This window comes from Suricata suricatta, chromosome X (assembly GCF_006229205.1).
Source record: "Suricata suricatta isolate VVHF042 chromosome X, meerkat_22Aug2017_6uvM2_HiC, whole genome shotgun sequence".
Lineage (NCBI taxonomy): Eukaryota > Metazoa > Chordata > Mammalia > Carnivora > Herpestidae > Suricata > Suricata suricatta.
The window spans coordinates 87,955,137-87,970,714 of NC_043717.1; the positions used below are offsets into that span (position 1 = coordinate 87,955,137).

Consider the following 15,578-nt stretch of genomic DNA (forward strand, 5'->3'; position numbering starts at 1 on the left):
CACCAACAGTGTAGGAGGGTGCCCATCTCTCCACACACTCGCCAGCTATCTATAGTCTCTTGATTTGTTCATTTTAGCCACTCTGACTGGCGTGAGGTGATATCTCAGTGTGGTTTTGGTTTGTATTTCTCTGATGCTGAGTGACGCTGAGCATCATTTCATGTGCCTGCAGGCCATCTGGATGTCCTCTTTGGAGAAGTGTCTATTCAAGTCTTCTGCCCATTTCTTCACTGGATTATTGGTTTTACGGGTATGGAGTTTGGTGTGTTCCTTGTAAATTTTGGATACTACCCCTTTATCTGATACACCATTTGCAACTATCTTTTCCCATTCTGTCGGTTGCCTGTTAGTTTTTTTGGTTGTTTCCTTTGCAGTGCAGAAGCTTTTAATCTTGATGAGGTCCCAATAGTTCATGTTTGGTTTTGATTCCCTGGCCTTTGGGGATGTGTCGAGTAGGGAATTGCTATGATTGAGGTCAAGGAGGCTATTTCCTTCTTTCTCTTCTAATGTCTTGATGGTTTCCTGTCTCACATTCAGGTTCTTCAGCCATTTTGAATTTATTTTTGTGAATGGTGTAAGAAAGTGATCTAGTTTCATTCTTCTCCATGTTGCTGTCCAGCTCTCCCAGCACCACCTGTTGAAGAGGCTGTCTTTTTTTCATTGGATACTCTTTCCTACTTTGTCAAAGATTAATTGGCCATACAATTGTGGGACCAGTTCTGGGTTCTCTATTCTATTCCATTGGTCTATGTGTCTGTTTTTATGCAAATACCATACTGTCTTGACGATGATAGCGTCATAGTAAAGGCTAAAGTACAGGATTGTGATGCCTCCTGTTTTGATTTTCTTCCTCAATATTACTTTGGCTACTCGGGGATTTTTGTGGTTCCATACAAATTTTATGATAATTTTCTCTAGCTTTGAGAAGAATGCTGGTGCAACTTTTATGGGGGTTGCATTGAATGTTCAGATTGCTTTGGGTAATAATGACGTTTTAGCAATGTTTATTCTTCCAATCCATGAGCACGTAATGTTTCTCCATTTCTTTGTGTCTTCCTTAATTTTATTTCATAAACTTTCTATAGTTTTCATCATACAGGACTTTTACATCTGTGGATAGGTTTATTCCAAGGTATTTTATGGGTTTTTGTGCAATGGTGAGTGGGATCAGTTTCTTGATTTCTCTTTCTGTTGCTTTATTTTTGGTGTATAAAAATGCAACTGATTTCTGTACATTGATTTTGTACCCTGCGACTTTGTATTATTCATGGATCAGTTCTAGAAAGCTTCTGGTGGAATCTATCGGGTTTTCCATGTAAAGTACCATGTCATCTGTGGAAAGTGAAAGTTTGACTTTTTCTTTGCTAACTCTGATGCCTTTTATTTCCTTTAATTGTCTGATTGCTGATGGTAGGACTTCCACCACTATGTTAAACAACAGTTGTGAGAGTGGACATCCTCGTTGTCTTCCTGATCGCAGAGGAAAAGCTCTCAGTTTTTCCCCATTGAGTATCATATTAGCAGTGGGCTTTTCGTGAATGGCTTTTATGGTATTTAAGTAAGTTCCTTCTATTCCGACTTCTTCATGGGTTTTTCATAAGAAATGATTTGTCAAATGCTTTTTCTGCATCTATCAACAGTATCATATGGTTTTTCTCTTTTCTTTTGTTAATGTGATGTATCACATTGATGGATTTATGAATATTGAACCATCCCTGTAACTCAGGAATGAATCCCAGTTGATCATGATGGATAATTCTTTTTATGTGCTGCTGAATTCAATTTGCCAATATCTTGTTGAGTAGTTTTGCATCTGTATTCATTAAGGATTTTTGCCTGTAGTTCTCTTTTATTGTTGAGTCTCTGTCTGGTTTAGGAATCATGGTGATATTTGCTTCATAGAATGGGTCTGGAAGTCTTCCTTCCATTTCTATTTTTTTGAATAATTTGAGAAGGATGGGTGTTATCTGCTTTAAATGTCTGGTAAAACTCCCCTGGGAATTCATCAGGCCCTGGGCTTATAATCGTTGGGAGATTTTTGATAACTGATTCAATTTCGTCATTGGTTATGGGTCTGTTTAGATTTTCTATCTCCTCTTGTTTGAATTTGGTAGTGCATGTGTGTTTTAGGAATTTGTCCATTTCTTCTAGGTTGTCCAGTTTGTTGGCATATAATTTATCATAGTAATCTCTGATGATTGCTTATATTTCTGAGGGATCAGTTGTAATAGATTCATTTTCATTCATGATTTTGTCTATTTGGGTGTATTTTCTTTCTGAGGTACCTTTCTAGAAGTTTATCTATTTTGTTTATTTTTTCAAAAAACCAACTCTTGGTGTCATTGATTTTTTTCAACTGCTTTTTTGGATTCTATATTGTGTGTTTCTGCCCTGATCTTTATTAATCCTCTTCTTCTGCTGGGTTTGATGTGCTCTTGCTGCTCCCTTTCTAGTTTCCTTAGGTGCTCTGTTAGATATTGAGTTTGCACTTTTTCTAGTTTGTTGAAATAGGCCTGGATTGCAATAAACTTTCCTCCTAGGACTGCCTTTACTGCATCTCAGAGAGTTTGGATTGTTGTATTTTCATTTTCATTAGTTTCCATGTATTTTTAAATTTCCTAATTGCCTGATTCGCCCAATCATTCTTCAGTAAGGTGGCTTTTAACTTCCACATATCTGTAGGTTTTCCAGTCTTTTTCATGAGGTTGATTTCAAGTTTCATAGCATTGTAATCTGAAAGTGTGCATTGTATGATCTCAATTCATTTGTATTTATGGGGGGGCTGTTTTATGACCCCAGTATGTGATAAATGTTGGTGAATGTGCCATGGGCACTCAAGAAGAAAGTGAATTCCCTAGCTTCAGGATGCAGAGTTCTAAATATATCTATTAATTCCATCTGTTCCAGTGTGTCATTCAGATTCATGGTTTCTTTAGTGATTTTCTTTCTCGTTGACCTATCCATTGCTGTAAGTGGAGTATTAAAGTCCCCTACAATTAGCACATTCTTATCAATGAGATTGTTTTTGTTTGCAATTAGTTGTTTTATGTATTTGGGTGCTACCGAATTTGGGGCATAAATGTTTATAATTGTTAGGTCTTCCTGATGTAGAGACCCTCTATTTATTATATAATGTCTTTCTTCATCTTTTGTTACTGCCTTTACTTTCAGGTCCAGTTTATCCAATATAATTTTGGCCACTCCAGCTTTACTTTGGCATCCAGTGACATGGTAGATATTTCTCCATCCCCTTACTTTCAATCTGAAGGTGTCTTTAGGTCTATGGTGAGTCTCTTGTAGACAGCAAATAGATAGATTTTGGTTTTTTATCCGTTCAGCTACTCTGTGTCATTTGATTGAGGCATTCAGTCCATTTACATTCAGTGTTATTATTGAAAAATGTGTGTTTAGATTCATTGTGTTCTTTGTAGAGTTCATGTTTGTATTGATGTCTCTGGGTGCCTTATATTCCTTGCTACATTTCTCTTATAGAGTCCCTCTTAGGATTTATTATAGGGCTGGTTTGGTGGTGATGGATTCTCTTAATGTTTGTTTATTTGGGAACGCCTTTATCTCTCCTTCTATTTTGAATGACAGGCTCGCTGGATAAAGAATTCTTGGTTGCATATTTCTCCTCTTCATTACATTGAAGATTTCCTGCCTTACTTTTCTAGCTTGCCAAATTTTGGTAGGTAGGTTTGTATCCACTCTGATAGGTTTCATTTTGTATGCTATGGCCCTTTTATCCCTAGCTGCTTTCAGAATTCTCTCTGTATCCTTATATTTTGCCAGTTTCATTATCATGTATTGTGCTGAAGGTCAATTCAGGTTACGTCTTAGGGGAGTTTGATATGCCTTTTGAATTTCAATGTCTTTCTCTTTCCCCAGTTTGGAGAAATTTTCGTTTATAATGTGATCCAGCACCACCTCAGGACCTTTTTCTCTTTCTTCCTCTTCATTAACTCCTATGATATGTATATTGTTCCGTTTGATTTTATCACTCAAGTCTTGAATTCTCCTTTTGTGCTCTTGTGTCAATTTCTTTCTCTTTTTCTTGGCTTCCTCTTTTGCTCTGTGTCTCCTAATTCACCCTTTTTCCACTCTGCATCTACAGTCCGTGCATTGGCAGCCTCCATTTTATTATTCACTTCATTTATAGCCTTTTAAAAATAGTCTTGAGGTCTTTTTTATCTTTTTACATTTATCATGCCATGAATTCATAGGGAATGGGCTCCAGCAGCTCAGGCTCCTTTCCATTGGTTATCACAAAGTGTGCTTCCCTTGGTGAAGCAGGCTGGTGCTTCAGTCAGACCCAAGTACTCTTTTCCTTGGCTTCCTTCTTCTTCTTCTGATCATTTTCCTTCACGCGCTTCAGGAAGCTATCTCGGCCCTTTGAGTGCTTAATATGCTCAATACGGACATTAATTCTCTTAGCAAGAATCTTTCCCTTGACTTGCTTGTTCACGACAATGCCCACAGCATGCCGGGTGATGTGTAGACTCTCCCGGTCTTGCTGTGGTAACACTTGTGGGGCATCCTTTTCTGAAAGAGCCCATTTCCTTGATGTCCACAATATCACCTTTCTTGTAGATTCGCATGTATGTTGCCAAAGAACGACTCCATGTTTCCTAAAAGGCCTAGAGAACATGTAGCGAGTACCTCTCCTCTTTCCCTTTGTGTTGGTCATTTTGGCTAATTACTGGAAGATGGTGGTTTGGCCGAAAGGGGATTTATAGCCTTTTTTTTTTTTTTAACTCATCACAGCTATTTTGAAGATTCCTATTCTTTGTATCAATATCTTTTCTGACAGCTTCTATGCTTTTTTCAAGCCCATCAATTAATTTTATGATAATCATTGTAAAATCTTTTTCCATTATGTTGCTTGTGTCTGTTTCTCTCTCTCTCTCTCTCTCTCTCTCTCTCTCTCTCTCTTTTAAATGTTTTTACTTATTTTTGAGAGAGGGAGACAATGTGAGCAAGGGAAGGTCAGAGAGAGAAAGAGTCACAGGATCTGAAGACATGCTCCAGGCTCTGAGCTACTGTCAGCAAAGAGCCCAATGCGGGGCTTGAACCGACCAACCGTGAGATCATGACCTAAACCAAAGCTGGACTTAAATAGACTGAGCCACCCAGGTGCCCCCAGCTTGTGTCTGTTTCAAGCAGTTCTGTGCTGTGATTTCTTCCTGGAATTTCTTTAGAAGAGAGTTCTGTTGTTTCGTCATTTTGGCTAGCTTTCTGTCTCTTATCAGCTTTAAAAGCTCGTTCTGCACTGTGTGCCTGTTAGTATTGCTCTATTAAAGGAAGCTCTTTGACTGTCAAGGGCTTGTTTTTTTCAGGAAATGTTCTTTTAATGGTGTCTCTCGGTTTCTCTTGTTGTGCCTGGATACTACTCCATTTGCTGCCGGTATACTTTCTCCAGCCCCAGGTTGGTGAAGATCCCTACAAGCACTCGGACGGCCACCACCCCCACAGATGATGTAAAAGATCAGGCTGGTCTTGTGCTTTGTGAGGTCGTGCAGGGCGTTGTCCTTGTGCCGCGGGGGGGTGAGGGGGGCGGCTTGCGAGTGTTGAGCCCTAGTGGAGTGCCCTAGTTGGTGCTGGTGCTCTAGTTCAGTCTCTGCGCTTCTTAACTGTGTAGCAGACCCGGAAGCCACAAGTCCTGCAGCAGAAGATGAAGTCCGCCGAGCTGCAAAATTGAGTGGCGGGTCCCACTGGCCCATGACATCGAAGTAGCTCCTGCAGAAAACCCCTGCACCCTCATTGGCCTCCTCAGAGGCAGTCCCAGAGCTGTAGCCCTGTGCCGGCACCACCACTCCATCCTGCTGTGCCAGCTGCCACCCCGCTCACTCCTGCGCCTAGCACACGAGTGCGCACAGCTCGCTGAGCAATAAACAGAGGAGCAGCCCGAGGACTCAGCACATAGTGCCTTCCAGCCCCAGCTCGGCTGCTGCAGCCGCCTCTCGAGGCATAGCCGAAGCTGCCGAGGCAGCTGTCAGGGGCTGCCAGCTGCCGTGGAGGCCAATACAGGGAGCTGCATGGGGCGGTTGTGGTCAGCTGCTTCTGCTCTCTGCTCAGCCAGCGTTCGCCTCCAGCACACTATGCACCGAGGGTCCAGCCGGGGAGGAGAGCATCTGGCCGGGCAGGGGGAGGATGAGCGGGGAAAAGTGCCGCATGCAAGACTGCCCCACTATGGGGTGAGGCAGGGACTGGAAAGTAGAGGAGAGTTAGTCTATCCGCGCCTGCCCTCGGCCAGTGACTCCAGACTTGCCACCCTGAGCCGGCTTGCAGGATCCCTCTCAATTGTCCAGCTTGCCAAGTGCCTTATATGCAGTTTTGATATAAATATAATAAGTGTGTCATAATGCTCAAAGATACATCAAAATGTTAATTCTAGGTATTTCTATTTTGGGGGATCGTGAAGAAATTATTTATTCTATGAAATTTTAAAAATAGTTTTATTGATATACAATTCACCCATTTAAAGTACACAACTCAGTGATTTTTAAAATGTTCACAAGATATTGTGTATCCATTATCATTATCTAATTTATAACATTTCTACAACCCACAAGAGAAACTTCACATCTAGTAGCATTCACTCCCTAGTCTTAGGCAAACAATCTATTTTCTGTGACTATAGATTTGCCTATTCTGAACACTTTAAATAAATGGACTTACATAAAATGTGGTCTTTTGTGACTGGCTTCTTTTACTTAGCATGTCCTCAAGGTTTGTCCATATTATAGGATATGTCAGCACTTCATTTCTTTTCATGGCTGAATAGTAATCCATGATATGTTATACCACCTATTATTTATACATTCATCAGTTCATAGACATTTGGGTTCTTTTGGCTTTATGGCTATTATGAATAATGCTGTAATGAATATTAACTAGTTTTTGTGTAGATATTTGTTTTTAATTCTCTTGAGTATATACTTAGGAATGAAATTTTTAGGTCATATGGTAGCTCTATGTTAGACTTTTTGAGGAAATGCCAGACCATCTTTCAAAGTGACTGTACCATTTTACATTATCACCAGCAGTATATATGGGTTCTGATTTTTTCACACCCTTGCCAATGCCTTTTATCATTTTTTGTTTTCATTATAACCATCCTAGTGTGTGTGAAGTAGCATACTATTATGATATCTTTTAATAATACATTCAAATGCTTCTTTTTAAATAGAAAACCCCTATATAAGCAAAATATTATGACATGAGTACTCTGGAAACTGGAAATAAATACTGACCTGTGTTTACACAGTGTCCTGAGTCACTTCTGGGTAGGCAGACATTGAGCAATCTTAAAATGGACATGTTTATAGCCACAGATATGCAATTGTATGTGAGGGGAAATAATATCACAAATTCTAATGATATTTTTTGACTTTTCAAAAGGACGTGGGCTGTTCTTAAAATAATTTCTCATCATCTCTATTAGCATGTACCTTTTTATGAAAAACTTAATGTGCATTTTCAGAGATTTAGGATTATCATCAGTAATCTCATTTTAAACTTTTTTTTGCTTCCATCTTATTTTCATTACTTTCTTTAATTCACTTTATGCCCAGACCCGATATCTAGTATGTGAAGACCACAACTATATCACATCAAACATCTTTAAAGCAATTATCTTTGCCTTGCTTCCATTACCCCTAATTTGTAGAAAGGGGACAAAGTAGGGGGATTTATGATTCAGATTACCCAAATAGAGGAAATCCAAATATATATATTGGAATTGCTATCTAATTCAACGTGTTGTAATGAAATAGCTGAAATGGCCAATGCAAATATTCTTTCTTTCATTCTATTTTTCTTTCTTTCTTTACTTTTCTTTCTTTCTTTCTTCTTTCTCTTCTTTCTTTCATCTGTCTATCATCTGTAATAACTGGGGAATATTGACAATAGTGTAACTTCAGATTATAAATCAGTATAAATTGTATCAATCAGCATTTTGTTACTTGTGGTATATGCTGTCTATAAATTCATTTTAACTTTTTGAAATATAAATGAGAAAAAAAGAATGCATTTTCAAGGTTACTGTAGGTCTGTTTTATCTAATTGTGGCAACTTCCAAATCATCTTTAGGGAAAATAGTTTCTTCTCTTTAGGAAATACCCAAATAGGCTCCTTAATTATCAAATTTAAAGTAGGTACACCTCCAAATGCCTTTAGGGAGACTGTAAAGCTTTGGTAACCTGAATGTGATATTTGATAGTTCAGTTTTGTCATGTCAATTGCTGTGGATGCTTCAGATTATGTAGGATTTCATAGCTTGCTTTTTGAAAGAGAGATAAAAGTGGGGAAAATAATTTCCTGTGTGCACACAAATGGCAAGGGCTTTGACAGTTTATCTTCATGGAGAGAATGGTTCTTTGATAGTACTGGGAGACAAAACTCTGACATGGACACTGTAGTGGCAATGGAGAATCCTTCTGAGATGGCTTTAAGGTATGAAGACATTGCCTGAGGGGAATCAGTATAGGAAAGGAAACATAGTGCAGACCCTCCTAATGGATAGACTATAATGTGAGGCACTTCTCTAAGGACATGAAGAAATAATTGAGTAATAATGTGAAGGTGAAGGGATTTGGATGAGTCCCAACAAGCACAATGCTTTACAGCAGTGCTATCCAACAGAGATTTCAGTGATAAAGAAATGCCTGATACAATCTAATAACCATTAGACATAGGTGGCTATTGAATACTTGAAATGTGTTTGGCATGACTGAAGAGCCAATTTTTAAATTTAACTTAATTCTAATTATTTAAATTTAAATAGCTTTCTGTAGCTAATTGCTACTTATTGGACAGAGCAAGTCTGGAATAATAAAAATAAATGTAACATCATGCACCTAAAACTAGTAGAAACATGAATATTTCAGTTGAATTTTAAGATTGAGTCATAAATTGGATAGAAAATGCATCTTTATATTATAGTAATTGGTAAAAAATATTTTTAGAGTGTGTCATTCTCTACTGCTTATGGAATGAAATTCAAAATCTTTTGCTGACTATACAAGGTTTTCCCAAACTCAGTCCCTGGTCATTGCTCTAATCTTAAGTCCAACAATCTTCTAATACATATACCCTGTTGATGAATTAAAAAAAAAAAGGTTTAGAAAGACTTTTTATCCCCAGTTTTCTCTACTGAGAGGTGTTCTAATCTAGGCAGTGTGACTCCAGAGCTCTTAGTTTTATCACCATACCTGTTTCCTTATCTTCAAAGAAGTATGATAATGGTACCTACTTCATAAGGTTGCTTGAGGATTACATGAGATATTTATATGAAGAGCTTGACTTTTACCTGGTACAGAATAGTGCTCAATGAAAATTAGCTATTGTGAGGTGCCTGGGTGGTTCCATCGATTAAGCATTCAACTCTTGGCTTTGGCTCAGGTCATGATCTCATGCTTTGTGAGAAAGAGCTCCATGTTTGGCTCGGTGCTGACAGTACCGAGCCTGCTTGGGATTCTCTCTCTTTCTCTCTCTCTCTCTCTCTCTCCACTCCTCTTCTGCTCTTTCTCTCTCTGTTTCTGTCTCTCAAAATAAATAAGCTTTAAAAATAGGAAAATTAGCTATTGGTTTTGAGGCTACATTGGCATTGTGGCTTGTAATACTTATTGTCGTGACTAGTATTATAAAATTTACAGAGATCTCTAATAAAAATTAATTCATGAATTAGCTTTATACTGCTCTGGAAGAGTTCTGCAACCCCAAAGCCACCTGAATTATAAAGAAATAAAATGGCTTAGCAAAGTGCTCTGGCATTGAAATGATGTAATTTCAAAAAATACACTTTTACGTAAACCAAAAATAAAATAAATGAAGAAAAGTCAGTAACTAAAAAACATAATGAACTACAAAAGGAATTTTCAAACAGGATCATTCTTCATGCCTTATTATCACGGAAAACACAAAATGTAGAAAGGAGACAAAGGCATTTGCAAGAAGCCAGACAAGGTTATTCAGCTTGTATCAATCAGAGATACAATACCCTCACTATGCTCTTGAGTATGCATAGTAAAGTTATTATTTGTTTTTTAGATAGTATGTTCCCTAGTCACAAGAAACTACAACATAAATATAGGCTTTCCTATGAAATATAATTTAAGAATGCTGTCATCAGTTTGGGTATTCATCACTAAAATTTCTAAAATTAAAGAAAGGATTTAAGAAAAATGTAGTTTTCATTGAGAGGTTTTTGCTTATGGTAAGTATTGAGAAGGGAAAAGTATTTATAAAAGGTGAAAATATAAAAAGGGAATATGAACATCAATAGTTTCTAATATCCATTAATTATTTTGAATGTTCCATATATATCTTAGAAAACTGAGTCAATGCTTATGAGCTTGCTATATAAATATCGATTGTTTTAACAGTGTAATATAAAATCTAAAAACAAGATGTCCAGTAGATAAAATTTATTAAATAAATAAATAAATAAATAAATAAACAGAATCTGAAAACAAGATGCCTTACACGCATGTCATGATTTAATTCCACCAAGGCTTTTTACTTCTTTAACAATTGGTATAAGAAATTTTAATCTACCACCATACCACCCTGAATGGGGCAGATCTCATCTGATCTAGTAACTTTATTTCTCCCAGATCGAAGGAAAAAATAAAACAAACATTGCTAAGGTTTTCAGAGCTAGGCATAGAATACAAGAAACTCATTTAATTTGATGAAATTCCTTATGTTAATATTAGTTTTATATTTTTTCTGTATATTATAAAATACTATTATAGTTTGTGAATTTGATTTCAGTAGATTTGCAAGTAGATAGTATCAGATGAGCTATTTGATGCTCACTTTATTTTGTAACTTTTATTACTAAGGGTTTGGATTAAGCCAAGAGAATATTTCATATAATATTATCTGCCTTAAACTTTTGTTTATAATTTTTTAGAATGGAAAAACTGCCTAAAGTTTGCATAATAGTCCAGAATTCTAAAGCAAAATGAATGAAAAGAATCATTCTTGAGAGAATTTTGATATCCATATATTATTTAGAAGACTGAGGGAGCACCTGGGTGGTTCAGTCTGTTGAGCGTCCGACTTTGGCTCAGGTTGGTCTTGAGGTCTGTGAGTTTGAGCCCTGCATCTGGCCCTGGGCTGACAGCTCCGAGTCTGGAGCCTGCATAGGATTCTGTGTCCCCTCTCTCTCTGCCCCTCTCCCACTCATGCTCTGTCTCACAAGAATAAATAAATGTTGAAAAAAAATTTTTTAATTTAAAAATAAAATTCTGAAGCTATGAGTTTTTCTTTATCACCTTATTTTCTTTTTTGCAAAATTGCTCCCCAAGTCTTCCATAAGGCCTTGTAAGATAAATCAAGGGTAATCTAAAGGTAGTCAGTCAGTGGTTTTGAACTTTGGACTACTGTAACTGTAAATATAAGAAATTTGTTACAGTGATGCATTTAGATCAGGTCAAAAAGGTAACATGGTTGAATGTGTTTGTTTCTCTTTGCAGTTGTGTTATGTTGAATGTTTTTTTCTTTAAGCTTTCTGCTTCTATCACATTATATCAGTTGAAAGGATTCAAATTTTTCAGTACTGAAGGTCAGATACTACTAAGCACTAGACGTTTTTAACTTAACAGAGAAAGGAGAAAATATCCACGTTTAGTTCAGGCATTTGTGACCTCAGTTTAGACCCTTATGTTTATGTTAAATCCAAATGTGTTGAATCTAAAATCAAAACAATATACTTTGTTCTACTCCAGTTTAAAATAGGTTATGCTGGACCTGAGTTGCAATAGATTTTAATATGTGTATGATATCAGTCTACATTCTGCTAATAGGTTAATTAGCTTCTATTTTTCCTTACCACTACATCCAATAGACATTACTATTGTGGGAAATATACTCTTAATACAAGGCAACCTGCTTTTTGTTGTCATCATAAAAAGTGTGTAGTATGAGCATGCTGTGTACACAATCAGTCATTTTATTTTAGGGAAAAAAGGGAGGAAAGATGATAATTTGGTGCACAGACTCAAAGTCCTTGAGATATTATAACAGGGCACAATAATAGCCAACTGTTTAAAATTTTCTGTTATACTTGGGGTGCCTGGGTGGCTCAGTCGGTTAATCGTCCGGCTTCAGCTCAGGTCATGATCTCACGATGTGGGTTCGAGCCCCGCATCAGGCTCTGTGCTGACAGCTAGCTCAGAGCCTGAAGTCTGCTTCAGATTCTGTATCTCCCTCTCTCTTTGACCCTCCCCTGCTCACGCTGTCTCTCTCTGTCTCTCAAAAATAAATAAAAAACATAAAAAATTTAATAAAATTGTGTGTTATACTATATTAAAATTTTAGTTATCTACTGTTGGTTTGGATATTCTCTAAGATTCATAGTTAACATTCACAAGGAAACACCCAAGCATACAAATTAAAAAAAAATTAAAAAGTGCAACAGTACAAGTTGATTTCCCAAAGATGCAAAGAAAATAATTTTCTACCAATGAAGTATACCTTTATGCACTCTATTGAAAATTAAGCATAGTGTTACACATTCATTATACATTTTGTAACTCCACAAGTACAAAGAGTGGGTTAGAACTAAAATGTAAATCATGTGCTTGTTTTGGATTGCTTTATCTAATTCTTTGTACATATATTAGTCCCATTGTAAAATAGAGATGTGATTTTCCTTTCACAAGTCTAACTAAATCTTCACATTATGCAAATACACATCTGTTCAAAAAAAACAAAGCTAAAGAAACAATCACATTTACTATGAAACAACAAAGATTTCAAGGATATTGGAATATAATTTAGTTTTTGCTTTGTTTCAGCTGCATCAAGGTCTGAGGGTGATGCATTTTATTACTGTTCCCCAAACAATAAAACTTTCCTTTAGAGTGTATTGATCATAATATAAACAACATACCTAAAGATAGTTATTTTAAACAAATGAACCTGAAAGGCAAACTAAATATGTTTACATGTTAGAAACTTATAATAAGGGGAAAGCTAATATAAGAAACAAAGTTTGAGCATGTAACTAGTCACCAAACTATTTTATCAGTTCATACTGACATCAACAGTGGGTTCAATTATATGTGCTGTTCATTAGTAAGATTATTTAAAATGAAGCCCCTGGAATATTCCCCTTCAAGCTTTTTTTGCTTTGACAAGTGTTTAAATCCTTGTCTGTACCCTCTCTGTTACTAGAGTTTTTTATTTTTAATTTGAATTTTCCATTCTATTCCTTTGATTAACTTAGTTTAGTGACAGGCACCCAGGCACCTTAGTTAGTCAAACAACATGTATTTTTAGTGCCTTCTATTGTAAGACATTATTTTAAAAATTTTTAAATGTTTATTTATTTTGAGAGACAGAGAGAGACAGAGCATGAGCGGGAGAGGGGCAGAAAGAGGAGACACAGAATCTGAAGCAGGCTCCAGGCTCTGAGCTGTCAGCACAGAGCCCAATGCAGGGCTTGAACTCACAGATCACAAGATCATGATCTGAGCCTTTGTCGGAGGCTTAACCAACTGAGCCACCCAGACGCCCCTGTTAGGATATTATTTTTAACAAAGACAAGGTAAATCATTGTATCAATAACTCTAAACAAGGAAAAGGAAGATACACAGACATTGAAATGTATCTGAAAAATTAGTAAGAAGAAACTTTTAGAGCGAGTGATCATATTCCCTTTCATGATGCTGTTTAATGAAGAAATCATGGGTTTTCTTTTCAAAAGATAACTGCTGTATGAAAGGAATTAATTTTGTTTCTGAGATCAGTTAAGAAAGTAGTTATATGGGTCTAATCAATTGTGTTCTCTAACATTCATTCAATAAGTATTTATCAAACATTGCACTGTGCTAATCCTTAATTTCATCTTTCAACTTTTATCACAATTATTCAATATGGTATGAAATACTATTGGTGTAAAATATGTGCAGATAAAGCTACTTTAAAAGCTGCTTCCCCTGAAAATATGGGGGAAATCACTATGCTTTTTGATTTTTCAAAAAGTCAGAAACCTTAATACAGGCAGACCATTTGCACCAGATGGCCAAGGAAACATTTTAATTATTAAATTCTACTAAATATTCAATATCCAACTTCAAGAAGAGATAATACTGAAAAATACAGGCTCGTAAAATATTAAAAATTGATTATGCACATTACTGAAAGTTGTTTTAACTCCACAAAATAATATAGTGTAGGATTCACATAGACTACTTACTGAAGATACATATTGTACTTATTCTTCCTTTCAGAATTAAAACTTCTACATTAAGCAAGATACACCAACAACTAACCGTAGAGTGACATAAACCCAGAACCACTTTATACGCAGTGCAACAAATAGCATTAAATATTCCTTATGGTGTTATTTAACTTGCACTTTTAGTGCAAGAGAACATATTCTGTTTTGGTTTGGTTTCAATTTGTTTCAATGCTTCATTCTAGAGAGCATCACATTATAAGTGTTATAAAATTTAGTAGCTTTAAGTAAAACAAGAAGATTAGGTCCTTGTGAGAAACATTAAAATATTTTTGGAACATTTTGCTAAAACTATTTCTATGGACAACAAAGCCTCTTTCATCTGGAAAGACAACATTTCTATTTTACATACAGGCACACATACAGGCACATAGGTGCACACACATATGCCCCAATAAACAAATGTTTAAATAGAGACATAGGAATTTAGTAAGATTATGCTCATGAGTTAGGATTTACTACATCTACAGCTCTGATACTTATAAGCAATGCACATTATCTATGACATTAAATCAATCTTCTCCAAAGACAGTAATACATCAACAAAAGCGACAGTAACCCGGACTGTCCAATTTTCTTACCCCCCATTGAAGCCACTAGGGGGCATGTCTTTCCATAAATCTAATGATCAACAATTGACATGACATTGGAAGCCAAGTAAGTAAAATTTTAATTTCAGTGGATTAACAATTTCTATGCTGTAGCAGTCTTAGGAGTTTAGTCTACTGTATTTCAAATGCTTCCTGGAAAAAATATTAGGTCAAGAAAATTTGTACACACAGGAAAAAATTATGGGAGATGAAAACATTTTTTTCATTTTAACATATTTCTCAGTAGTAGTTACTCAGAAGAAACATACCTTTTTTCTAATATGGAAGGGTTTACATAGTAGCATATTGCATGCACTTTCTTAATTGTATCTTGACAAAATGTGTGTGTGTGTGTGTGTGTGTGTGTGTGTGTGTGTGTGTTTTATAATACAACAGACTAACTCTATTTGATTTTCCTCTAGAGGGTTTGATTTGGGAAGAATAATGGTGAATATAAGCCATTTAACATTGTTTTGGGACTTATATTTAGAAATGGGATTAGCAAGGTCAAGGTTGGTACACATTCAAAATACAGCAATAATAACCAGCAAAGAAACAGCATTGAATCAAAATTACACTATCCACTTGTTTGATTTTTTATTATCATTTTCTAATAATTGATAAAGAATACATTTTCCTGATGATATTTCTAGCCAAGTAATTTTAATTATCTTGTTTCTTTCCTCATTTTTTTCATGTAGATACTTTAAAAACAATGATATCAATTCTTTGTACTC

General features: G+C 36.1%; 2 pseudogenes; both read right to left on the reverse strand.

Moving 5' to 3' along the window:
* Positions 1 to 4,171: 4,171 nt before the first annotated feature.
* On the reverse strand, positions 4,172 to 4,687 carry LOC115284299 (annotated as a pseudogene).
* A 699-nt stretch (positions 4,688 to 5,386) lies between these two features.
* Positions 5,387 to 5,921, reverse strand: LOC115283493 (annotated as a pseudogene).
* Positions 5,922 to 15,578: the final 9,657 nt, after the last annotated feature.